At 44.4% G+C, this 27685-nt stretch overlaps 1 pseudogene; it reads left to right on the top strand.

The window, feature by feature from the left end:
• The window catches only part of LOC121034180 (40S ribosomal protein S16-like), a 37314-nt pseudogene extending 26971 nt beyond the window's left edge, over positions 1–10343 (top strand).
• Positions 10344–27685: the final 17342 nt, after the last annotated feature.

Raw genomic sequence — 27685 nt, 5'->3', positions numbered from 1 at the left:
CCAAAAATAAAGAGGATTTGATGATGAACTCTTTTAGCTGAGAGAATGGAGGAGGAGACATGGGGGCCTGGTGTGAATCTGGGCCATTTCTTCTTTAATATCCAAGAACTCATCAGTCTAGGGAAACAGAGGCAGCTCAACCTGACATTTGTTCCAATAAAAGCTGACTGTGCAGCAGAGTGAGCCCCAGCTATACTGTTAGGGAACCTCTTCTAAAGACCCTGACCTGCCTGGGGGCTTCAGAGTTGTGGGAAACTGTTAAAAGGTGTTTTCCGGCAGTGATAAGATAATAATGCATTTTCCCATTTTCCTGGACCCAGGAAGACAGACACTTGAACAATAACCTGTGATGAAACCACCCAAGGAAGCCAGGGCCAGGAGGCCCCTCAGTGAGTTCAGAGTAACCATGTCTCTGCGCCTCTGTGTCCCTATCTATGAGAGGCCCAGAGTGGAATAAATGACCAATGACATCCCCGTGCTGACTGTATGTGGACAGTGCCTAAGGGCCATATTTCACCACCACTCTAGTCCTCTCCATACCATTTCAGGGCTTCCTTTCTCAGCAAGGAGCAGCTGAGGTGCTAGCTGGGGATCCCACTTAAGCTCTGGCTTAGCCCTCATCTCAAGAAAAGCCCAGATCCCAGACTAGAGTTGATACTAAGAGGAAAGGATCTTTCAAGAGGCATAGAGACCCCAAAAAGGTGGGTCTGAGGACAATGGGTAGAGACTGAAGAGTCTGACATTCTTTGAAAAGGAATGTGACTCCTGGGTATGGTCTGGCTGAGAGTTTTTTTCATCACTTGCCCAAGAGGGTGTAAACTGATGGTTCCAGTTTCAAACAACATGCACAAGGGCCAAGGGAGGACACACAGACATGTGGAGGGGACATTCTCAACGCTCCACCAGATCCTCTTGGATCTCTTTCGCCATTTCTGTATACCTCTCTCCTGGCTTCACCATGCTTTTGCCCTAATGGCCAGCAATCCACTTCTGGAATTCAGACCCTTCACATGGAAGTCAGTTTACAAGTCCTAGGCAGTACTGAATGCTGAGAAAGAGTCTTAGATATTTTCCAGAGCTTGACCCAGACCATCAGAATTCTCTCTTGCCTATAATTCATGTGTACCAGCACTCCCTAACCCTCTCACCTCTTTGGGAATACCATGACCCAACTGGCTGCCTGACAATCAGTGAACCATATTTATGTTGCCTTCTACATGACACTAGGCATAAACTGGTTAAATCAGGAACCCTAGTATCCCCACCACAACCCTACCACCCACACCCTCTTCCTTACCCTCAACTGCTAGGGCCTAGAGGCATATTTAATGGTGTCAATCACACAAAAAGTGCCATGATGCCTGTGTTTTGTCCCAGACCCAAGATGAAGACTCTTCTATCCAATGTAATATTAAATGCCCCTCCCAGTGTAGATTGTAGCAGCAGAGAACACTAAGCAAGGCAAGGTACCCAACATCCAGGCCCCCAAAACAGGCTGAGTGCTCAGGTTCAGGTATAGAGGCCAAGGAATGAGAAAGAACAAGAAAATAAGAGAATGGGAGTGAGCATGACACACACAACCCCTCCACTCACCCTTCTTGTCAGGCTGGCAACCATTCATTCCATCGTGTCCTGAAGTTAAGAACCCTGCATTCACTCATTTGAAAATGGAGTAATTGCCTATGTGCCTATCCACAGAAATTAGCAAATAAAAATTCAACATTTACAGATTCACTTTGAGTATGTACAGATACAAAGGAGCTTTCTGCTAACAGTAAAAGTAACTAGGTCCAAAGTGAGTCCAAAATTGAACAAATTATACCAACTACCTCTTGGTCCACTGCATAAGGATAGCTGGTCACCTTGGGGCCCTTGGGGGACCCTTCTTGTTATGCAAATTAAGGCCATATATAGTTGGAAAGAGGATGCTAAGACCCCATGGGGATATAAGGTATATAGTGCCTCATTGTATAATGCCCTAGAGGAGTGTAGCAGGGCTATATGGTGCAGTGAAGGCAATACCCCTGCTAGTGCCCCTAGATCTGCAGGAAGATGAACTCACCAGGGTAGTTAGAAACATTAAAGCAAGAGGATAGAATTTTTATTGATCAGGCTCAAACGTAAAAATCTTGAAACAAAAAATCAACCTTCCAGTCTAAACAGAGTGGATCATGAAAGAGGCCTGGCACAGGCTGGAAGAGAGAATAAAGACTATTTTATTGGTAAACCATTCTAGGGGGATCTACCAGTTCCCCCGAGAACTTTCTACCAGCCCTATACCCATTGTCCTTAGAGATCGACTGAGACCGCATTCCAGAGTGCCAACCCACGCCTCCACTTTCTCTTAGCCCCGGCATAAGGTCCTAGATTGAAGAGCTACCCCACATAAGTTTAATACTGATTCAGTCAAGCTTCTTAAATCCAGAATAGCAACCACTTGGCAGCCCCCTCTGCCCCAACTTCTCCCAGGACTGAGGGGGAATGCTCCTCCGAGTCTGGTCTTCTCTTGCACCCGGGGGAGAGGAGCAATTCGTGGCTGCTGAGAACGAACTGAGAGAATGCCTGGCACTCCGTGGCAGTCCTGGGTCCCTGGCTGTCCCCATAGCACCCTCCCCTCCCCCACCCCGCCCTCTCGTCAGCGCTGTGAAGCGACCATCTCTGCTGCGCCAAGCCCCACAATTCACACAGGAATCCACGTCGCAATCCGGGGCACAGCATCAGTCGGTCTGCATTACCTCTCCATAATAATCTCATATATCAAATCTGGGAGACCCCGGCTCTGCCTGTGAGCGACTCCGTTAGACGCTGAATATCATTATCAGAGCCCCTCGCTCCCTCGGCTTCGTATGCAAACTCCTGAGCTCCCTGGAGTCCTTCCCGAAGAAAGTGCCCTGCTCCACGGAGGACATTTGTTATTTTGCAGGAGAGGTCGCTGAGGCTCCACCGAGACCGAACGAAATTAACGGCAGCCGCCACTTGGCGGCAACCAAAACCTACAATGACACCTAGTGGCCTCTCTGGGAACTGCAGCCGCTCTGGCGGGTTGCTTGGAAAGCCGCTCCGAAAGCTGAACAATGCCACTGGTCTAGATATTCACTAATACCCAGAAAGAGGACTGAGTGAGAAACAAATATTCACTTTTCAACACCCCTTTGGTGATAGATAAACCCACCTTTAATGTTTAAATATCTTAACTTGTCAAACCGCGCGGGGGGGAGGGGGGTAGGTATATATTGAAGCCATAACTGTTTCATCCCATCTCAGGATAAAGCCAGGTCATTGAGAAATGGAGGAATTGAATCAAATGCATAAGTGGAATCCATCTTTACATTGCACATCTCTATGACTTAGAAATCAGTCCTACACATACTCACACAAATGTGCAAAGATAGCCATTGCATCAGTGTTTGGAATGAATGAATGAATGAATGGGAAAGAGAGAAAATAACCTAACGGCACCATGTATATATGTTAACAATATGTATGTAACAATATGTACAATATACATGACAAGTCATACATATATACACAGTATATGTGATATGGCATTTTTTTTGTTATCATTACCGAATTCAATTTTACCTTTATTTGGAGTCTCCATTGCTCCTGATAGCAGAAAATGTAATCATGGTCTGTCTTGGAAGAAGTCAGGCATTTTATATTTCAACTTAGTCAATGCAGTTTTCTTTCCTTACCTTGGCTCTTAAATTTAGGGGCCTATTTCATCACATTTTAAGGGGAAGGTGTCTGTTCCCCAAATCTCCAAATGGAGGTTTATCACTGACCCCTCAGTCCCTGAGTCCCCAAACTTGATCTGGAGAGTTCTATAACCCCCTCATATATGATATCTAACCTCCAGGGGAGGGCACATAAGGCTTCCCTTTTAGACACCCTAACTTTTTCGTTACTTCTTCCCCATCTTTCCTCTTCCTCCTCCTCAGCTTGATCTAGTCTGGGGATGGGGGGGGGGGGGGAAATGTCAATATATAATCTTCTCTATCTTTTCTATTTTATAACTAAGATGAGAACTTTCTAGCTTAAAATCCAAGAATTTGGCATATTTCATCTGATTCCACTGTGACAGCTTCCTTAGAACGAGTATCTCCCATCTACCTTCTTAAATCCTGAGTGGAGGAGGGATCCAGAGTAAAGGCAGTATGGAGTGGGAGAACCATAACTGGTGATACTGCACGTATCATCCCATCTTAGAGAGAAAAGGATCTAGAAGGAGACACACCACATATTAACAGAACTTCATTGCCTCTTCTAGAAGACCTGAATCAGTGGGGCCCCAAACACTGAGACAGGTTGCAACACTTAGAAAACCTCCTGGAGTGAGCCCCTACTGTGTGCTGTACCATGTGTCTGAGCCCTAAATAACAAGTGCCTCAAGTTCATCACAAGCTACAGAAGGAGGAGAAGCAGCAGAAAGTCTTCTCCCCCTCCCCAATGGGAAAAAAAAAAAAAAAAAAAACAAACACTTGTTTAATCAGTTTACAAAGAAAGAAGAAAATTGTAGAAGGTTACGGAGACTCCAGTCACATGTCCCCTATTCTCCTACCCTGAACCAAGGAAGGCAGGAGACTCTTATAACCCAGATGTTTCCTTTGATAGGAATATAATCTGGTGCAACACTGTCTCACAACTTCACTGATACTTGATCTCCTTTTCCTGTTCCCAGTGGGGCATGGGGCTGCTTGGGAGAGATTGTTTGTTTGTTTTTTACTACTTTACCTTCATCACAATCTGTGTACTTTTCAAACTGGAATTTTATTGCAATTATAGAAATGCTTCAGCCATTCCCTCTCCTACATTCTCACTAGTTTTCTCATTCAGGAACTCTTCTTGGAAGTGTGTTGGAATTTCTCAACTACCTTCTGTGACTAAACATCTTATGCATATTTTTCATATTTTTATCTTCTGATGGTATATTATATGAAATTTCTATCTTTTGATTTACTCATCTCTCATCAGTTAATCTAGCCTGTTGTTTATCCTATTTATTGTAGTTTTTTACTTCCAATAGCAGTATTTTTCATAATATTCATGTTTCATAATCCCCTGGTCTCCTTGCAGAGATGCTATTCCCTCCTTACCTCTTCAATATATAACATGATGCTAAACTTAAAAGTAATATTCAAATATTATAACTCACCCATTGACAGGATATAAAAGGGTTGAGTTGTTGGACATTTCAAAGGATTTGTGAGGAAGATGTCTCTGAAGTGCTCCGAGTTTCATTGCCCCCAGGGAAGGGTGAAAGGGGAGCAGTTTATCTCTAAACCCCAACTTTAGGGTTCCATGCAGAGAACCCAATATGTGCTCCTTGCTGTTGGGGAACAAAGGGGATGGGTGCCTGGCTCAATTTGAGGAGGCCAAGGGCCTGCGAATGCTGAGTAGATGGCAGCATCTGGGAAAACCAGACACCAAGGAGGAAAACGCAGCTGTGTACTAGTTCGGGTTCTCCAGAAAAACAGAACGAGAGAAAGAGAGAGAGAGAGATTATAAGGAATCAGTTTACATGATTATGTAGGATGAAAAGTCCCAAGATCTGCAGACTGGAGACTGGCAGACTGGAGACTCAGGAGAACAATGGTACAAGTTTCAGTCGGAGTCCCAGTCTGAAGGCAGAAGACTGATATTCCAGCTTGATGACAAGTGAAGAGAGAATTCTTTCTTACTCAGCCTTCTTTTTTTTTTTTAATTTTTTTTTAACGTTTATTTATTTTTGAGACAGAGAGAGACAGAGCATGAACGGGGGAGGGTCAGAGAGAGAGGGAGACACAGAATCCGAAACAGGCTCCAGGCTCTGAGCCATCAGCACAGAGCCTGACGCGGGGCTTGAACTCACGAACCGCGAGATCATGACCTGAGCCGAAGTCGGACGCTTAACCGACTGAGCCACCCAGGCGCCCCTCAGCCTTCTTATTCTATTCAGGCCTTCAGTGGATTAGATGAGGCTCACATACTTTGAAGAGGGCAATCTGCTTTACTCAGTGCATCAGTTAATCAAATGTTAATCTCATCCAGAAATGTCTTCACAAACACACCCAGAAAATTGTTTATCCACATGTCTGGGTTTCCCATGGCCCAGTCAAGTTGATGCAAAATTAACCATCACAAGTCCACCCCTTGCCAATTTGGCTTTCACATGCCTCTCCTTAAAACATACTTTATCTCCAGGGGTGCCTGGATGGCTCAGTCCATTGGGCATCCAACTTCAGCTCAGGTCATGATCTCACGGTTTGTGAGTTCAAGACCCATGTGAGGCTCTGTGCTGACAGCTCAGAACCTGGAGCCTGCTTCAGATTCTGTGTCTCCCGTTCTCTCCGCCCCTCCTCTGCTCACTCTCTCCCTCTCTCTGTCTCTTTCTCTCAAAATAAACAAACATTAAAAAAATTTTAAACATGCTTCATCTCCAAATAAAGATAATAAAAGGTCATAATGCCATCCAACATGATATAACTATTCTGCATATAAACAAAACCACACTCTTTCCCAAGAAGAGGTAAAGTCCTTGAGTAATGTTTACTTCTCTTTGATATCCCATAACTTAAAATACTATGGGATATAAGGTTAACATTATTTTAATACTGATATACATGATATAAGGTCAGTATATCTTATGTTGCATGATAAAGGAATAAGAGAGGGAAGATTAAAGGTATTTCTTTTATATATTCACACACCTATAAACATTCATAACAATAAGGAGGAATAATTGTGATAGACTCCTCATTGCTGTATCTGGTCATGTGGTCATAGCTGGTATTTACAACTACCTTCTTCTGCTACCCATTTCCTTTGGCTCGTTCTTTACCTGCTGAGGTGACTCAAACCCTCATTCCTAAAAGGTCTGGACTGTTAGTGGTCCTGACTGGACTGGATTGTTGTGGTTTTCCATTGAGTTCAATCATAGCACATGGTAACAATAGGAAACACCCTAAGGGATCTCCTATATTCCATATATTTCCTTACCTCCACTGTGGAGTAGGAATGTAATTTCCTCTGGTAGTCAAAATCAATCACCCAGCATCACAGTAACTCCTTTCTTTGCCTGTTGATTCAGAGGCATGAGGACTATAGAGTAGCCAGGTGGCAGGCTTAACTTCCAGGTCAAGAATCATTGTTTTATCTCTTGGTGGAGGCTTTCCTCCTGCTGTAACTAAGACCTCTAGGCCAGCAGAGCATAACGTCATGAGAACAGGAAGCCCAAAAATTTTGCAAGTGGGTCACTAGAGGTGATAATGAGTGGTGCCACTGCCATTTCCATCTCTTGATTCTTGGACCTGTGAGCCTTGGCTATGGGAAGAAGGGTACTACTTTATACTGGATATTGACTCAAAGCATAAAGTCTTGTGAAGAACACTGTCCTAGCCTTGCAAAGGTATTGCCATCTAGATGGTACCATAACTGAGTCTTTAAAAGACCATTCCATAGTTCCATCAAGCCATGTGCTTTGAAATGGTAGGAAACATGGTAAGATCAATGAATTCCACATAAGCATGGGTTCATTGCGGCATTTCTTTTGCTGTGAAGTTCCTTGATCAGAAGTAATTCTGTCTGTGTGGAATATTATGACAGCAGATAAGGTGTTCTGTAAGACCATGGGTGGTGGTTTTGGCAGAATCACTGTATACAGGGAAGGCAAATCCAAATCCAGAATAAGTGTCTATTCCAGTAAGAAAAAAGCTCTGTCCCTTTCATAATGAAAATGATCCAATATAATCAACCTGCCACCAGGTCACAAGCTAACCACCCCAGGGAATAGTGCCATCTGGGGACTCAAGGTTGGTCTCTGCTGCAAAATTGGGCACTAGCAGTGGCCACAGCAAGGCTGGACTTGGTGAGTGGAAACCCATGTTATTGAGCCTATGCATAACCTGTATCCCTGCCACCATGGCCACCTCATACATGAGTGAAGACAGAAGTGACTGGGGAAAGAGAACAGAACCCACAGAATGGATCATCCTATTAACTTGATTATTAAAATCCTTCTCTTCAAAAAAAAAAAAAAATCCTCCTCTTCCAAAGGCACCCTTTGTTGAGCATTCAATGGGACACAAATATCTTCATGTTTTTTGTCCATTCAGAGGAATCTAACCACAGAGCTCTTCCCCCAAATTTTTTGTCACCAATTTTTCTTTTTTTTTATTTAAAGTTTATTTATTTTTGAGAAAGAGAGAGAGAGAGCACAAGCAAGGGAGGGGCAGAGACAGAGGGGGAGAGAGGATCCAAAGCAGGCTCCGTGCTAACAGCAGAGAGCCTAATGCGGGGCTTGAACCCACAAAATAGTGAGATCATGACCTGAACCAAAGTCAGGTGCTTAACCGACTGAGCCACCCACATGCCCCTGTCACCAATTTTTCAATCATGTTCCTTCCAAGTCCCTGATCATCCAGCCAAACCATTGGCTACAGCCCATAAATCAGCATATAATCGCACATCTGGCCATTTCTCCTGCCAAGCAAAGTGAACCACCAGGCACATTGCTCAAAGTTCTGCCCACTGGGAGAGTTTCCTTCCACCACTGCCCATCAGGGATGTCCCAGAGAGGAGTAATAGTGCCACAGCTGTCCATTTTTGTATATTACCTACATAATTATAAACCAGGCTCATGTCTTCACTTCCTCTGTCAACTGATCACAGGAAACTCCTCATAAGGCCAAAGGTTCAGGCTAAAAGGGAGAAGTCAGATGACATCAAAACAAAACAAAATAAATAAATAAATAAATAAAAGGGAGAAGTCAATGTTCCAAGAGTGGGGATCATGGACACTTGGGCTACTTCCTCATATAACTCACTTGTGACGTTAGGGCCTGCTCAGGCCCAATCACATATATATGCTACTTCCATTTCATGATGGAGTGCTGTTGTGTCCAACTTTATGGCTTGGTGTGGCAAATGATGCCCAGTTCATGACTGACAGTTCAGGTCACATGGTAACTTTGTTGCCCATGGTTAAGCATTCTGTCTCTACTAAATCCCAGAGCAGGCCAAGAGCTCCTTCTCAAAAAGAATGTAGTTATCTGCTGAAGATGCCAGAGCTTCTAAGAGCCTATGCAACGATTCACCCGTAGGGGCATACCCAAGGCTCCAAACAGCATACCTACCTGCCACTGACAGTGCAAGCCCCATTGGATCTGCTGAAGCATATGGTCCAAGCAGCTGAGAGGCTCACACAGCAGCCTGGACCTGTTGCAGAGCTGTTTCTCATCTGGTCCCAACCCATAACTAGCAGCTTCTTGGGCCACTTGGTAAATGGGATAGAGTAACACACTCTTATGAAGAATATGTTACCTCCAAAATACAAAGAGGCCCACTAGGGAGGTGCCTGGGTGGCTCAGTCGGTTGGGCATCCGACTTCGGCTCAGGTCATGATCTCGCGGTCCGTGAGTTCGAGCCCCGTATCGGGCTCTGTGCTGACAGCTCAGAGCCTGAAGCCTGTTTCAGATTCTGTGTCTCCCTCTCTCTCTGACCTTCCCTCATTCATGCTGTGTCTCTCTCTGTCTCAAAAATGAATAAACGTTAAAAAAAAAATTTTTTTTTTAAAACAAAGAGGCCCGCTAGGCATTATGCCACAATTATGGTTGTAGGAGAGGCCAGATGCAACAATTTTACCCTTCACCTTGGAAAAGATATCTCAACAGACCCTGTACTACTGGGCCCCTAGAAATTTCACTGAGATAGAAGGCCCCTGAATTTTAATCAGATTTATTTACCACCCTCTAATACATACATATTTTACCACTAAGTTTAGAGTAGTTGCTCCTTCTTGTTCACCAGATCCAATCAGCATCATGTTATCAATGTAATGGACCAGTGCAATATCTTGTGGAAGAGAAAGGTGGTCAAGATCCCTATGAACTTCCTTTCCTGGTTGTGGCACTAAGCGGTGAGGAGGTCTTCTCTACATTCACAGCCACACTGTCCATGCAGGTCTTTAGATGCAAGAAGATGGCCACAGCACTGGTGCACTGCTAATGGAGCAATGGCCTCATCAAGTTGAATGGACAGCCCCTGGAGATGATATAGTCGCACACACTGCAATACAAGCTACTGGACCTTGTTCTGCTTCTGGAAAAGGTGCACTTTGCCAGAGTGGACATCTGAGTCCAAGTAAAGGGTGGTGGTTACATGGCCCAGATGGATTTACATAATCCACCTCCAAAGCCTCAGTGGCCTATCATCAGAAGTACATGGATGAGGCTTCCAAGAAGAAGATCAAAGACATCCTCATCCAGTACCACCAGACCCTGTTGCTAAGTGATCCCCAGCACTGTGAATCCGGAAAGTTTGGCAGTCCTGGTGGTCATGCTCACTATCAGAAATCCTACCGATAAGCCCATCATGAGAATCAGGGTTCAACTTTATAACAAACAACTGTCACAGGGGAAAACAAATCTCTGTGAACTAAATTATGACACAGGGATGGAAAGTTGATATACCCTTGAGGTAGGATAGTGAAGGTGTATTGCTGGCCTTGTCAATTGCTGGCCTTGGTGATCTTTACTAACAGGTATTGAGAAAAAAGCAATGGACAGATTAACAGCTATACACCAGGTACCAGGGGATGGGTTGAGTTACTAAAGCAATGAAACCACCTCTGGTACAGCAGCTGCAACTGGAGTCACCACCTGGTTAAGCCTATGATAATCCATAATCCACTGTCATTCCCTAAGATCCATCTGTCTTCCAAATAGGTCAAATAGGTGAGTAAAATGGGGCTATAGAAGGAATCACCACCCCTGCATCTTTCAAGTCCTTGATGGTAGCACTAACCTCTTCAATTCCTCCAGGTACTTGGTATTGCTTTTAATTTACTGTTTTCCTAAGTAAGAACAGTTCTACTTGGCCTTTCCCATCCTAATAACCCTCATTCCACCAATGATGGAACCAGTGTGGGGATTCTGCCAGCTGCTAAGTATATCTATTCCAATTATGCATTCTAGAACAAGGGAAATAAACACAGGATGTGTTCATGGGCCCAATGGGCCCACTATGAGTCAAATCTAAATTAAAGCTCCATTAGTCACATGACCTCCATAACTCCTACCCTTGACTGGTAGGACACAATGACATTTTGGGTCTCCTGGAGTTAATTCAGAGTCAGTATCCAGTATCCTGGGTCAATTCAGAGTCAGTATCCAGTAATCCCCAAAGCCCTGATTATTTCCTTTCTCCAGTGCACAGTTGCCCTCCCAGAGGCTATAATTCCCTTTGGGGAAGGCTGGGAGGAAGATGAGTAGTATAAATTTTTGGTTGTATACCAAAGTCCTTCCTAGATGGGATCTAGCCCTCCCTTCATTCACAGGGTTCTGGATTTATAAACTGGCTCACATTTGGGAATTGATTGAGGAGCTGTGACTCTGTTTTTATAATTCAGGTTAAACTTGTTCACTTAAAAGTTCTCTTATACAGATCAAGTAAACATTTAGTAGGCTTCCCACCTACTTCTAGGAATACCACGAGCAAATAGCCAATGCCAGAGGTCAGTATGAGTTGGACTGTTCTGATTGCTGCTTTGACTCTGCTGTCCACTACAGTAACCACACTCACCTTGCCTTTGGCAGTTGAGCACCACCACTTCACCCCTGCCACCCCAAGATCCAATTACTCCCACTGTATTTAGGTTTCCCAATTCCATGACTGCGCTCTCACTAGAAGGTCTGGTCTACAGAGAAGAACAATCACAGAGTTCTACAGCAAAATGTATGTCTTCTGTACCTTCCCAGTGTGAGTGAGTAAATCTTAAATGACAGATCCACTCTAACATTCTAATCTCCCCAAGCTTGTGAATCCCTTTACGTTAAGCCAAGACAGGTCAGTCATTTCTAATTTGCTCACTGTGGGCCGCCTTTTGGTCCGTTTATGTCAACCAAACAGTTACAGCCGTTCCTAACTCCTTGAGCTGCAACATAAATGCAGTATCTCTGCTTAGCGCACCTGTATCAATAAATCCCACATGATCCAAATTAATGTTCCTTCCACTATTACCTTACACCCTCCATTCCCACACACATTCCCCAGATTTCTGTCTACACAAATTAGAAAACTCAAGTAGTTCTTTTGGAGTATAGTGCATCTCCTTATGGGTTACACTTTGTACCTCATCTTTAGGGATTGGTGGGATTTGAGTCTAGTTATAGGTCTAGACACAAAGAAGGGAGGTGGAGGTGGGGCCTAAGGAAACTCACCATTGTCACCATTGTCTGGCAACTGCCTCAGGGGAGGGGAGGCCATTATAGTTTCCTCAGACAAGGCAAAGTTAATTCTCTCAGTAGGGAATCTCTACCACTAGAGGTGGGAAGGCAGCTTCTACTGGGGGGCAGGGAGGCCTCTTCCACAGGCAAAAAAGATTCCTCAAAATTTAGGGGCTCAGGGTGCCTGGATGGCTCGTCCATTAAGCGTCTGACTTCGGCTCACGTCATGATTTCGCAGTTTGTGAGTTCCAGCCCAGCACTGGGCTCTGTGCTGACAGCTCAGATCCTGGAACCTGCTTTGGATTCGGTGTCTCCCTCTCTCTCTAACCCTCCCTGTGCGTGTGCACCTGCTCGCTCGCTCTCAAGCTCTCTCTGTGTCTCTCTCTCTCTCTCTCAAAAATAAATAAACATTTTTTTTTAATTTTTCAAAAAATAATGTAGGGGCTCAAATTCCCCAGCTTCATCAGGGACTTCATCCCACACACCTCCAACCCAACTTACAGGATCCCATTCTTTCCCAGTATGCCCTCACTTTAATACCCTGCAAGGCTGGGAGTTCAATTTACATTATAATTCAGCCAATTGCAGGGTAAGATTCTGCATTTGATTTTCAGCAATTTCAACTCTTCAGCTATAGTAGATAAAAGAGTCTCCTTCAGGGCACACATAGAAGCTTTCAGGTGATTTACGTGGCATTTGAGCTGGGAATTCAAATCCCTGAGTTCATCCTTTTCTTTTGCCACTTTGTCCAGCAACATTAGAAGCAACCAGCCAATCTCATTAGATTTGTTATTTTTCAAAAAATGTTAGAAAGTATTATATACACAGTTACCCAGTTCCTTGATTAGTGGATGATTAAGAGTATCCAATAAAGATATTTGGTACATCTTTATTGTCAAACTATGCCATGAATTATCAGTGTTCTCTTTACTAGAGGAAATAAAGTCATTAGCATCTTTAAATCTAATCAGATTAGAGAACCAATTCCAGAAACCCCAGAACCAATTCAGAAAACTCATCCTTAAAATTCTTTTCTTCTAGAACCACTCTATCAAAATCTGTATTGGTCTGGGAGATAGATGGGTGAATAGATACATAATAAGGAATTGGCTCATGTGATTACGGAAACTAAGAAGTCCCAAGATCTGTACTTGGCAAACTGGACACCCAGGAGAGCACTGGTGTAAATTCCAGTCTGAGTATGAAGGCAAGAGAAAACTGTTATCTCTGCTTGAAAACAGGCAGAGAGAGAATTCTTTCTTACTCAGCCTTCTTATTCTATTTAGGCCTTCACTGGATTGGATGAGGCTCACCCACATTGGGGATGCCAATCTGCTTTACTCAGTCTACCAATTCAAATGTTAATCTCAGAAAAACCTTCACGGACACACCCAAAATAATGCCTATCCAAATATCTGGGCACTCCCATGGCCCAGTCAAGTTGACATATAAAAGTAACCATCTAAAGCTGGAAAAATAAAATTAATTGCCTACATCATGGAGTTACAATCTGAAAACTTCAACAGAAAAGCTTACACAGAGCTCACAAAAGTGCCCATAGAGAAAGAAGTTAGCTTTAAACCTCAGCCAGTCCCAGGGAATCCAAACCCAGCTTTCAACTGTTCCAATCACGTAAGCCCCTCCCTGAGCCCCTTCTTGAAATCCAGTATCAGACAGGCCCAAAATGGCAGCAGGAGAAGGAGGAAGAAGTAAAAAAAGAGAGATGGAAACAGACCACATACTTCCCTGAAGTAAGGAACCCCACCTGCTAAAGACAAAAGAAGGTTTCACCCTCATAAATGTTCAAAGTTTTACTGTCTGGAAATAGGTGATTTTAGTTATGAACTGAATTAAAGTGATTGAATTAAAGTAACGATAGAGCTTTCTATCACCAAAGAGTGACCAAAAATGTCATCGATTGACAAGGAAAAAAACTGCCCCCACTAGATAAATTTTAAAAGAGGGTGGGGGACACTCCATGAGTCAGTAGATTTTCAAAGCGATTACTTCCATCTCTTGTGTTATGAATTTTTCTGTTTGCTGAGTCTGTGAAATATAATGGAAATATAATGGAAGTGAAATATAATGGAAAATCATAATGGATTCCATCATGTCCTTTGCCATTTTTCTTTTATAGCTCATTCTGCATGGGAGTGTTTTCCTCGAACAAGTCGTTCCACGGTAGGTACTTTTGCAGCTGCCTTAGCCCATTCTTCCCAGTCTGCACACCTGGGACCAGGTCTTATGTTCTGGAGTTTCAAGTGTTTGCTCTCAGCCAACAAAATTCCTGGTGCCACACTCCTGTGCAGAACCAGCCAGTTCCCATTTTTTAACAAAGATGTCGCTTTTTCTTCCTGCACCCTGGGCAATAGCACATTTCTGGAGTGTTTTCAGTCACCATTCACTAAGTAGACAAGACAACCAGCCCCAGCCCCAGCTTCATACAGTGAGCATGGGTCCACTCTCCTGCCAAGTGTGAGGTACATTCATTTCCATTCCCACATGAGCTTTGAAGCCCAACCTATGTATACCCAGTTCCTTATACACTTGGGCTACACTTCATCAGCTTACTCCATAGATTTATTCTTCACTATTGGTCCACAAAGACCGTGTGTGTGCGTGCATGCATGTGTGTGTGTGTGTGTGTGTGTGTGTGTGTGTGTGTGTTGTGTGTGTGTGTGAAAGAGAGAGAGAGACAGAGACAGAGAAAGAGAGAGAGTCCTCTGTGTTTGGAGGAGGTTACAGAGAGGGTTTGTGTGCTCACTCTGCCAACTTGATCATATTTCTTCAAGTCATGCCTCAGACACTGCTGAGCTACTAGACAAGCAGGTTGTATATCCCAGGCCCAAGTCACCTCAGTTCAGCAACAGAGCAGACAAGCCCATTTCTACAAGTAACTACATTTTCCCTTAGTGATGGGAGGCACTTGCTTATTACTGGCTTTGGCAGAAATCCCTCCCTCTCTTGTCCTGCCTGCTCAGAAGAGTGGACACCTCTCCATGACAGCTGATATAGGACAGACTGTTCCACATTCTGGAGAAACACAGTGCCAGAAGCTCCCCCAAGCCCTCCCACTCACAATAAGGAACTTCAGAGGTGACTCAGAACTTTCAGGTAAAATCTCAGATGCAGACGCTGATACCACATAGGTCGGCTGGCTACTCCAACAAGCTCGGAAGGCTCTGAGCCTCCAATGCTCTCACCAGGCTCCTATTCTTTCCTGCAGCTGCACCATCAGCCCAGCCTGGCTCAGCCTGGCTGATCAGCCCAAGCCTTGAAGCTCCAACAAACAGGGTAAGAAAGACAAGAAGAGGGGCCTGAGCACTCCCACTGGGGAAGGTAGAGAGTCCAGACCCAGAGAGGCAACATGGATGCCTCAGGAACCACATCTGCTTGACATAGAAGCAGCCCATGGAGTCACACCCCTCAGGCCTCAGCAGCCATACACACCTTCCTTGAGAGCAGAGCAACTGGCCAATCAGCAAGAAGTTCAGCTGACTGGAATCACGGAGTACCAACTATCCACCAGACATTGCACTAAAAATTTTACATATATTTTCTCATTTACTATCTACCCACCATGATTGAGGAGGTAATGTTAGCTCCATTTTCCAGATGAGTAACTGAAGCTCAGAGAGGTAAAGTAACTTGCCCAAGATCACACAGCTATTAAGTGATAAGAGTCATAATTCAAACCCAGGGAGTCTGAAGCCAAAGCAGTGCTATTGGTCCCTCTGCTCTCACTGCCTCTGGCAGTGGGGTTCTCCAGGATGTTGAGCTAGTGCACCCCACATCAGTTCTCATGGAGAGGTGTCTGCTCCTCTCGGAGGGACAAGAAGACACTGGGCCTCTGTCTAGGCAATAGGGAGTAAAGGAAGGCTGCACCATGGAAAGCGAGAGACATTCTCCAACCGTACAGAGTCAGAGCAACAGGACCCCCAAGGATCCCATTTACCCTGGGGTCCCAAGGTTCACCTGCAATCAAGACTCCCAGGTGTCTCATGTTGGAGGGCACCCCAAAGGTCCAGTGCAGCCCTACCCTTGCAAGGCAATCCAGATGCCCCCAGCTCTGCCTTCAGGAGGAATATGGGCATTTGTGCCATTTAGGGCTTGGAATTAGGCAAGATGCCAGGTAACCCCAGTGGCCTGCTTCTGTGACCCAGTCTCTCCCATAGCTGCCTGGTTGCAGGTCCCTGGCTTCTCTGACCTGCACTGCTGGCATATGCACAGCCTGCATTGTGCCAGGCAGCCTTTGCCCACCAGGGCACTCTGGACCTTTTGGGTTCAGCCCAGTCCCAAAAACCTACATGGCCCCTGATGTGGAGAGTGCACACTCCCTGAAAATCTTTCCTAGGTTGGTAGCTTTATACCAGTGACAGTCCCCACTTGGAATGGCTACCTGATGTTGTTCTGGGTTTCTCCAGCAAGCAGGTGTCTGTTACCGGAGGGTACCCAGCAGCCCATGTACGCCACCCCCCCCCCCCCCGGCAAAACAGTCCACATGCCTCCAGCTCCACCCCCAGGGGGGAATTATGCACATTTGTGCATGTGAAGGCCTGGAATTTGGGAGATGCCAAGTAGTCCCCCAAATCCTTTCCTGTAAGCCAGCCTCACCTAAAGTTGTTCTGTCCCAGGACCTGGCTCCCCCGTCCTGTCCGCGCATGCACAATCACAGACCACAAACAGCACCTTGTTAGCAGACCCGGCACTTGAAGGGGGCACCCCTAGACCCGTGGGTCTCCAGCAGGACCCCACGAACTAAATGGCTTCAGGGTGTAGACAGCCCACAGCCTGAAGATATTTCTGAGGCGCCATTTGAAACTGAGGACGGCCAGTCCCTGCTTGGACCAGCTGCCTGACGGTGTCCTCGGCTCTTCCGGCATTTAAGGCCCCCCAAGTGTCTCTTATTGGAGATTAATCTGACCTTCTCACGTGGCCCCACCGTGGCAAGGCAGCCCACAAGCCTCCAGCTCTGTTCCCAGGGGAGCTTGGAGCCTTGTACCCTCCACAGCCCCCAGCAACCTTGACTGGGCCTGTGCGACACTTGCCCTGTACCAGGAACCTGGCTCCCCTGACGTGCACGGCTCACACATGCCCAGTAAGCACCGGTCAGCTTGCCCAGAGCAGCCCCGCCCCTCCAGGCCTGTGGAGCTCAGGTCGGTCCCAAACCAGGGTAAAGGGAGCCCAACTCCGCAAAACTTCTCTGAGGCAGCTGCTTTAAAGGAACAACAGCCAGTCCCCATTTGGACTGGCTGCCTGCTAGGGTCCCCGGCTTACCAGTCATCAAGTCTCCCAGATGTCTTTTAGGGAATGGTACCTCGGGCAGCCTGGTCAAGCACTCTAGCCTCCTCCAGCTTCTCTTTCAGGGGAATATGTGCATTTCTGTAGGCTAAGGCTTGGAATTAGGCAGATGCCAGGTAACCCCAGTAGCTCCATCAGGTAACTCAGCTTCCCTCTACAGCTGCCATGTTTCCGGTGCCTGCCTTCCAGGACCTGTGCGGCTCCCGCATGCGCAGTACACACCCCATCCGCCCACCCAGCGCAGCCAGGGCCCTCCAGGCGTATGGAGCCCAGACAAGCCCCAAACCACCTGCTCAGACTCCTGCGTGGAGGGATCCCACCCCCGAACATCTATCAGAAGCAGCAGCCTTAAACTTGCAACAGCCTGACCCATTTGGACTGCCTGATGGAGTCTAGGAGTTTGGCCACAATCAAGGCTCCCAGATATGTCTTATTGGAGGGTACCCCAACTGTCCAGAACAGCCACCACCCTGGCAAGCAGTCCAGATGCCTCCAGCTCTGCCTTCAGGGGATATATGCACATTTGTGTAGGTTAAGGCTTGGAATAAGGTAGATGTCACATACCCCCAAGCACCTGTTCCTGTGATCTGGTCTTTCCCTACAGCTGCCCTATTCCAGATGCTTGGCTCCCCTGACCTGCAAGGCCTGGCATACTCATTTCAATCCCATCAGCTTTGGGTAGTCTGGGCACTCCAGGCCTGTAGCACTAGGCCAATCCCCAAACCCCTGTGTCCAAGGTCATACAGCAAGGAACCAGCTACATCAAGATAAAAATGTATCTCTAAACAGGAGCAGGCTCCAGTTTAGTGTTTCTGAATCCTAGGCACCTTCTCAATAGTTACAGTCTTTTGTTTTCCCTTTACTTTGTTGTTGTTTGCCTGTTTACTGAACAGCGAATTAGCAACCTCCCCTCCTCCCCCACCCCTCCAACCTTCCCCAGGAAATCCTTCTTCAAGTCATCCAAGGACCACGCATCTGTCCTTTTTAACATTCCCCCAAGTGACTCTAGCATTCTGGGATCTGCTACTCCAGCCATTCTTGCTCTCCTTGATTCTTTCCTCCTGTACACATGCTTTTGGAAGGAATGGGCTGCCTCTTCTACTCTTTCCAGCTCCCTTCAGAGTTCTAGGCAGTGGGGCCTTCAGCCCCCACATTTAACACAGCCCTCCTGCCAGACCCATTGGCCTCTTCTCTCCACAGCACAGGATGCTGACAACCACCCTCTCCTTACAGTTCACCTCCCTCAAGTTCTAGAAAACTACAAAGATAGAGAGAACGAACTGACCACCTCAGTTCTCTGCTCACACCTCTTAACCTCCCTGTACACAGCCAGCCCCTCCCGCTGCAGGGATGGGCTCTGTGTCCTGTGAGTGCTGCTCTCACTGCCTCCTGGACACGTGGCACCCCAAACCTCATCCCAAAACAAACTCATCATCCTTGCCCCAAGCACAGGCCATTCCACCTTCCCAGTCTGTCATTCTTCCATTCTTAGACCCTGGACTCACGTAATTATTCTTCCTTTCTCTGTCTCTTTCATTGGCTAAGCCCATTGACTATAAGTAGGACCAAATACATAGTTTGTGGGTCTCCTGGTGCATGAAGCAGAAAAAAAGTCATTAAAGGCACATAAGAAGCTTTTTACTTTCTTCTGTGATATTTTTCTATGCTTGTCCTAGTGGTTTTTATTTGCTGTTTAATGTGTTCTAAGTAAAAAAAAATATTATAATTTTTAAATATTAACCAAATTTTACTGTTCATTTTTACATCGCAAATACCAGAGCATTTACCTCTTGCATGGAATCACCGAAATGACACAATTCCTCTTTCCTGGCTTGTCCCCAGACAGTGCCAGGAGCTGGCCAGAAAAGGCAGACTCAGGAAGTTTGGAAGGACAGGATCCATTAAACCTCAACTCCTAAAAGCATTAATCTTATGGGTCTTTTTAATACATGAGTATAATCAAAGATACTTTAATTGGAGTTTGATATTTTATGTGGCCTTGTCTGACTCAGGGTTTCAAGTGGCAGGGTCAATCCACTTATGTTGTCCTTGAAACATAAAATTCTTTCTAACTGAGGTATTCTTGTGTATGCGTTTCTGTTTACTTCATCTATGCAATAGAGAAGACAGTAATACCAACATAATACACTTTTTTAATCTTCTCTTAGACTCCATTATTTAAATGCACTATGCATACCATTTTAGACTCATGACTTCTCAGATTTACCCTATGTCAACTTGGCTTGCTCTATGACAGTAAGCCGACACTCTTATTTTTGATGTTCAAGTTGTCTTAACTTTGCCAGTGGAAGCCCCTTTTAGATTGGCTCCAATGTCCTGTTGATTCCATTAATTTATTTAAACTCTCCTGCTTCCCGGTCTTGTTGTTCAGTTGTTCAAGTTCACCTTGAACTTTCGAAGTACAGAATCTGCCATTTCTCCCAAGGTGTTTTGGAGGGAAAAGAGAACTATAGACCAGAATGTGGAAGCTGAGATGCATTGTTGGGTGACATGTCTCCCTGGCCACTTCAGCAGACAAAGAGACAAAAGGATGTATTTTTAGTTTACTATTTTTGTTCTTTTAAAAGCATGAGTTTGTATTGATTTTTCCAGTTCAGTTCTAACAATAAAGTATTCCTACTCAAATCCTTTATTCTACAATTGTATATCCTGTCTTTTATGCTAAAAAAAAGTCTAGATTCATAAAAAAATATATAATTGCTTATTTTCTTTGAAAAGAAAATAATTCTAAAATAACTTTACAACATTAATGTAAATTATCAAATTACCTAATAAAGTTCAATTTTTCTAATGCTTATTTTTTTGCTTGTTTTTAGGCCACATTCCACTAAAGATTTGCGAAAAACAAAAAAAATGTTTGCTCTAGAGTCATTTATAATCTCTCACTCTATTTGGCTTTGTGAGTCCTGGCATAGAGCTTTGATGCAACCATTTTCCTTCATTTTCTCTCTCTCTCTTTTTTTAATGTTTATCTATTTTTGACAGAGAGAGAGAGAGAGAGACAGAGCACGAGCAGGGGAGGGGCAGAAACAGAGGGAGACACAGAATCCTAAGAAGGCTTCAGGCTCCAAGCTGCCAGCACAGAGGCTGACGTGGGGCTCGAACCCATGAACCGCGAGACCATGACCCAAGCTGAAGTCAGACACCCAACCAAATGGGCCACCCAGGTGCCCCCATTTTCCTTCATTTTCAATCTGAGAGCCCTAGCATTAGATTAGCCCACAGACCAAAGCTCTTAGTAGGTGGAGACTGGTAGCCACAAGGAGAAAGAATGTCCTCTGTAACACAAGATGATGGAGACACCTCTAGCAGTGTAGTGGCCAGAATTCTGCACAATGATTGCATTTCACCATTATCTGTCCATCTACAATGGCTTACCCCATAGGGATAATATCAAGACTGGTACACATGATTTCTGGCTGAAAGAACCAATTCTGCCTCCTGTTAACTAACCTATCCAATCTACATATTTTCAAACATTCTGTTGTTTTTTTTCTTTTCTTGTAAAGTCCTGTTCTAATCTCCGAAGCTTTTTAATTTATCTTGCTCCTTTTATGAGCTACAAGCTCTCACTTCTTTTATAATGTTCAACATTCCCTTACCAACCTAATACACGGTGTTATGTATTGTTACCTCAAGGTTTGCAGTGAAGAATCAAAACCAATTAGCAGTGTCTTAAGCCCAGAACTAGTCAAAGCTTTTAATTTTCTCACAAAAGGATCGAATTCTTTATGATTATCCAAGAACAGTACCTGTAAATGCATAATCTTGAGATTTTACTTGAAATCCTTTTTGACTTATGGATCAAAATTCAAACTTTATTTCATATACATCATTATTGTCCTTATTTGAATTATTGATCAACATAGAGTAGAACTCCAAATTCTCCAAAGTTTTTGGAAAACACAGTTACCAATTACCTTCATTCTATACAAAATCCAAATTTGCCAAAGCCAAATAAGAACGTCATGAAATACAACCAGATATAGTTCAATAAGGTTTCAATTAAAAAATACATAGCCAGATATATCAAATTATATCACAATTTTTTGATGACTGAAACAACAGATTATTTCACCTTTAAACCATTCTCAGAAAGTTTAAGTGGAAACTTTTTACAAATTAATAAAATTTCCAGATTGTGTAGATTCTCATAGAACCCATTCATAAAAGATATCACTGTTTAGAAATGATACCACAGGGGCGCCTGGGTGGCTCAGCTGGTTGAGTATTCTACTCTTGATTTCGGCTCAGGTCATGACCCCAGGATGGAGCCCCTCATCAGGCCCTGTGGAGCCTACTTAAGATTCTCTCATCCTCTCCCCCTGTTCCCCTCTCCCCCACTTGCATGCTGTCTCTAAAAAAATAAAATTAAAATCATTAAAAAAAGAAATTACAGCACACTGCTTCATAGGACATTAACTAGTTAATGTTAGAGGAGACATCAAAATTCTGCCCAGAATCAAATATGTCATGCCCCAGATTCCTGACTTTGTAATCTGTAGGAGGGACCTCAAGTGAATCACAAATTCTTTGAATTTAGGATAAAAAGATAGATTATCTGGTTTCAGTTATCAATATTGTTGATGCCTCTTTCAAGTTTTGAACGGTATTTAATTAAAAAAATAATTTTGGAATAAATGTGGTTTTTTTGGGGGGGGAGGTGTGATTTTTTTTTAATGAATCATTAGCCAAAGGAAAGAACCGGCCCCACTTCTGGCATACACCCTGCTGATATCATACATGTCTCCAGAACCTGGGCTTTTTGCTTTTAGGCAGCAGGGTTAGAACCATCCCTCAGATCCAGCTGCTGCCTATCAGTTCTTCAATTTGCAGCTTGTCTTTGCCAACCCAAAATTAAGCTTCTTCTGCAGAGTTTAAAACTTTGTTAGAAAAAGGAATAAAAGAAAGAAAGGGAAGGAGGGAAAGAGGGAGGAAAGGAAGAAGGAAAAAGATGAGGAGGAGGGAAAGGAAGAAAGGAGGCAAATCCTTATATCTGACAAACAGCTTATCTCATAATTTAAAACTGAACTGCTTACAGTCACCCATATTTAAATTTATAGCATCTACTTGCTGCCATCTATCTGCTAACTTAAATCTCTTCACTTAAAATACAATAATTCTTCACCCCATTGGCAATCCTCCACAATCTAGGCTTAATCTGAGGAGAGGGCGCTATTCCATATTGATCTGTTTCCAATTGCAAAACTCAGACGTGAAGGTCAGAGAGTGGAGATGGAGAGTTAACTTCATGACATGAGTCTCACCTGGGAAGGCCCTTCAGCCTTGTTAATGTAGGTGGGATGACCTCAGAGGGCCCTAGTTCTGGGGGATGATTTCCTAAGGCTAGAAACCAAAGATGATGGTTGTAGACTTAATCTTACACTAAGGCATCTCCAGGAAATGTGGAGACTTGGGGCCACTTCATAGATGACTGGTTTAAAGGACAGGAGCAAAATGTAGACGTTATTGAGGTTTGTGCCAGGATTTTTAAAGTAGTCATTATAAATTTCCCCAAGGGAGTCAAATGGAGGGACCAGGGACAGATATCTCCTCCACAGTAAGAGGATTTGTGTTTTTGCTCTTGGGACTTTTTTGCAGGTACCCAAGAAGGCTCCTGCTCAGTTTTTCCTCCACGGTCCTTAACTGGGTTTTACAACCTCTCCTGGGCTTGCAACCTCTCACAGGGAGGCAGGAAGGCCTGCATCTTCCTTTTGGGAGTGTCCTGCTCTCACATGTACATGCTCCCAGTTCAGGCAAGAGTGGGTTTTCCAGGACCTGAAGGTCCCTGGAACCCACAAGACAAACTGTAATTTGGGGTCAATTCTTATATGCCAGTTTCAAATTTCACAGACTAGGTGTCACAGTAGTTTAACATGGCCTCATGGGGGTGCCTGGGCTGCTCAATGGGTTAAGCGTCCAACTTCGGCTCAGGTCATGACCTCACAGTCCATGAGTTCAGTGTCGGGCTCTGTGCTGTCAGCTCGGAGCCTGGAGCCTGCTTCAGATTCTGTGTCTCCCTTTCTCTCTGCCCTTCCCCTACTCGCACTCTGTCTCTCTCTATCTCTCTCTCTTTCTCTGTCAATACAAAATTAACATTAAAACATTTTAAAAATAACATGAGCTCATGAACAATGGCCTGAGGAACACTTCAGAAAGTCAGTCTAATCTAGGGATAGGCTAGAATCAGGACACACAGAAGAAGAAACAAAAACAAAACAAAACAAAAATCTCTTTTTTTTTTAAGAGATAGGGAAGGACAGCATAGAAGAAAGAGGGACACCCAAGTAGGGAAGGGAATGCCACATGGGCAGAGAGAAGCCCCTAATGACATGCTGGAGACAGAGCCCCAGTGAGGAGATGGTGTCCACTATATTCTGAATCAACTAATGACAGTGGAGGTTTGTTAGAGGCCAAGCCCATGAAGTTTTGTAATTGAGTTCTCATTCTGGGAAACTTTTCTGAGTTTTCCTTTCTCAATCCAAGAAACTCTAGGCGGTTGGCTGAGTGGGAACACAAGAAGAAATTTTTCCAGCACTCCACACAAGGTGGCGCCAGACACCCGTGAACTTAATGAGGTCCCCTTCCAAGAGGGCTCCAGAAGCTTTGCAAAAGTTCCTGGAAGGGATCAATCAATTCAGACCAGATTCAAAGGAAACTAAGAGCTCTGCACCCACAGAGAGCCTAAGAATAAAATGGGGCATATAGAAAATAAGAAAAAGTATACACATATATATTATACATAGAAAATATGTATATTATATATATACATAACACATATAAAAGATAGGGAAGAGGCAGACAAACTGAATCTACAAAGCCTCTGTAAGAGGAAAATAAAGGCATGTCACTGGGAATCCCTGGCAGGACAGGAAACAGGCAGGATGGAAGGACTGGAAATGGAGAGCAGCCAGTAAAGAGGCTGTTGCACATGTCCAGGCAGAAGAGAGTTGTGGCTTGGGCCAGGGATTGGTGGTGCTGGAGAAAAATGCCTTCTGACTGAGGTATTTACATTTACTGCTATTCTTCATTGATATGGTGAGTCAATAAGCCCAACATGACTACATAACAAGACTCACTGTAATGCATTCTATTCATCTTTTTTTGAGAATTCACTGTATTAGCTTTGCTTTTTTTAGGTGTTATTATGGACTCATGACATTTCAACTCTGCCAACTGATGTCAGCCAATATTCTCATTCTGATGCTCACACTGTCCCAACTTTGGCTGGTAGGGGCCCTTTTAGATTTCAAATGACCTAGTTACTTAAAGCCGGAAGAAATCTGGCCCAACAAGGTGATAAGTGTTCTGAGATTGCCTCATACTCTTCTGCCCCAGACCAGACATAAAATCAGACATTGTGTCAAGAAACCCTGGCTCCTTTGGGGAGAAAAATAGCATTAAAAACCATAATGCAGGCATTAGTGTACATTATGGGGTAACATTGCTACTGGGCCATTTTGATGGGAAAAAAGCCAGAAAAGAAAGAAATTTGGGGGCCTCTGCCGGCTCGGTCAGTTAAGCATCCTACCCTTGATTTGGGCTCAGATCAAGATCTCACAGTTTGTGGGCTCGAGCTCACATCAGGTGTCATGCTGACAGCCCAGAGCCTGCTTGGGATTCTCTCTCTCCCTCTCTCTGCCCCTCCCCCCGCTCTTGCACACGTGCACGCATGTGTGCACTATCTCAAGATAAAAACTTACAAAAAGAGAAATATATTTTTAATTAAGTGTTTTACAAAGGCATGACTGTGTATTGATATGTTCAATTCAGTTCTAACAATACATTGCTCCTACTCAAATTTTTGAGTCTACAATTGGCTTTCTCTTTCACCAATCCTGAAATCTAGGCTCCTATCAAAATAAATATAACTATCTACTTGCTGTATCTGACAACTTAAGAGAATATCTCCAAAAACAAACCAAAAAAAAAAAAAAAAACACTATCAATACAAACAGTACAAATACTAAAAAAAGTTTTCATTTTGGAGAGCATACTCCTCAAGACTTCTTCCCAAATTACTCCGTTCTAGAACTAATGGTAATCTCCCTCCCCTGCCCCCCCCCACCCCTGGCTATGTAAGGATGTAACTAACAGTTGTGGTTCAGTTGTTTCCATTCACTTTGATTTAGAGGAGGCTGCAACTTGCCCCAATCCCCATTTTCTGCTCTACCTTTTCATTTTTCATTAGACTTCCACACCCCCAATATGCCAGAGAAGTCACTTAAAAATAATAATTACTATCATTATTTGATTTTATATTATCTTATTATTCGTCTTTCCCCCTTCCCCTGTGGAAATGTAAACTTCATGGAGCGGTGGGTTTTGTTCACTGGACTCTGGCAGTTCCCTGAGGGCAGGGTAAGAAAGCTGGGTTTGGGGGCACGTGGGTGGCTCAGTCGGTTAATTGTCTGACTTCGGCTCAGGTCATGATCTCAGTTTGTGAGTTTGAGCCCCAAGTCGGGCTTTCTGCTGTCAGAGCCCGCTGGAGCGTGCCCTCTCTCTCAAACATAAATAAACATTTAAAAGAAAAAAAAAAAGAAAGAAAGCTGGGCTTGATTCTGGGGATAGGGGCATTCCATGGGGTTGAGAAATTGCAGATGGTCAGTCTTCCTGTTCTGTTGTAGTTATTAACTGTGCCCTTTTCACTCCTTAAAGATTTTTTTTTTTTAAAGGGAAAGAGAGAAAGCAGGGGAGAGGGACAGAAGGAGAGAGAATCTTGTTTAAAAAAATTTTTTTTAATGTTTATTTTTGAAGGAGAGACAGAGCGTGAGTGGGGGAGGGGCAGAGAGAGAGAGGGAGACGCAGAATCCGAAGCAGGTTCCAGGCTCTGAGCTGTCAGCACAGAGCCCGACGCAGGGCTTAAACTCACTAACCGTGAGATCATGAGCTGAGCCAAAGTCTGTGAGCTGAACGAAGTCAGACACTTAACCAACTGAGCCACCCAGCCTGCCCCAAGAATCTTTTTATTTTAAATTTTTTTTTTAATTTTTTTTAAGTTTTTAAATATTTTTTTTAAGTTGGGGTGCTTGGGTGACTCAGTCGGTTAAGCATCATGACTTCAGCTCAGGTCATGATCTCGTGGTCTGTGAGCCCTGGTTCTGGCTCTATGCTGACAGCTCAGAGCCTGGAGCCTGTTTTGGATCCTGTGTCTCCTTCTCTCTCTGCCCCTCCCCCACTCATGCTCTCTCTCTCTCTCTCTCTCTCTCTCTCCCAAAAATGAAAAAATGTTAAAAAAATTTTAATACAATAAAATTTAATATAATATAATAATAATTTTAATATAATAAGTTTATTTATTTTGAGAGAGAGAGAGTGCAAGCATGCATAGTGGGAAAGAGTAGAGAGAAGGAGAGAACATCTCAAGCAGGCTCTGTACTGTCGTCACAGAGCCTGACATGGGCTTGAACTCATGAACCATGAGATCATGCACTGAGCCCAAATCAAGAGTCAGATGCTTAACCAACTGAGCCACCCAGGGGCCCCAAAGAGAGAGAGAGAAAGAGAGAGAGAGAGATTGAGAGTTCCACCACTCTCAGCGCAGAGCCCAATGCAGCACTTGATTCCATGACCCTGGGATCATGATTGGAGCTGAAATCAAGAGTCTGTTGCTCAACCCACTGAGCCACACAGGCAGGCCCAAAGATTTTTTTTTTTTTTTTTTTAAGTAATCTCTATACCCAATGCAGGGCTCAAACTTACAGCACAGAGATCAAGAGTCGCAGGCTCTACTGACTCAGCCAGCCAGGTGCCCCTCTTTTCACTCCTTAAAGTGTCACAGTTCAAAGAACCAGGTGATGGGGGTAAATGGATCGGAGGGGAGGAGAGGAGGCCTCAGGAGTCAGTATATAAGCACTCCAGGGGAGAGGGAATGACCAGCTACAGAGGAGGCAAGCCCTCTCCTATTGGGGACTAGCTCAATGTCTAGTGCATGATTGCAATGACCTCAGGGGGTGCATGTTTGGGAACTGGAAAGACAACAATAATCGGGAGAAAATTCTCTATACATATACGTGCCAGCAGGAATGGATACGCACTGGGACAAATTGTGAGAGGGACTCAAGCAGAGGGAAATCTTAGGTGATTTCTGGATTCTAGTCCTGGACAGGTGACAGAGGGACAGCAGCCCCAGGGTGGAAGCAGGAGGAGGGAGAGTGATG

Source organism: Herpailurus yagouaroundi, unplaced genomic scaffold, assembly GCF_014898765.1.
Source record: "Herpailurus yagouaroundi ecotype Mexico unplaced genomic scaffold, PumYag 159, whole genome shotgun sequence".
Taxonomy (NCBI): Eukaryota; Metazoa; Chordata; class Mammalia; order Carnivora; family Felidae; genus Herpailurus; species Herpailurus yagouaroundi.
Note: the sequence above shows the minus strand (reverse complement) of the source record. Positions and strands in the feature narration are given on the sequence as shown.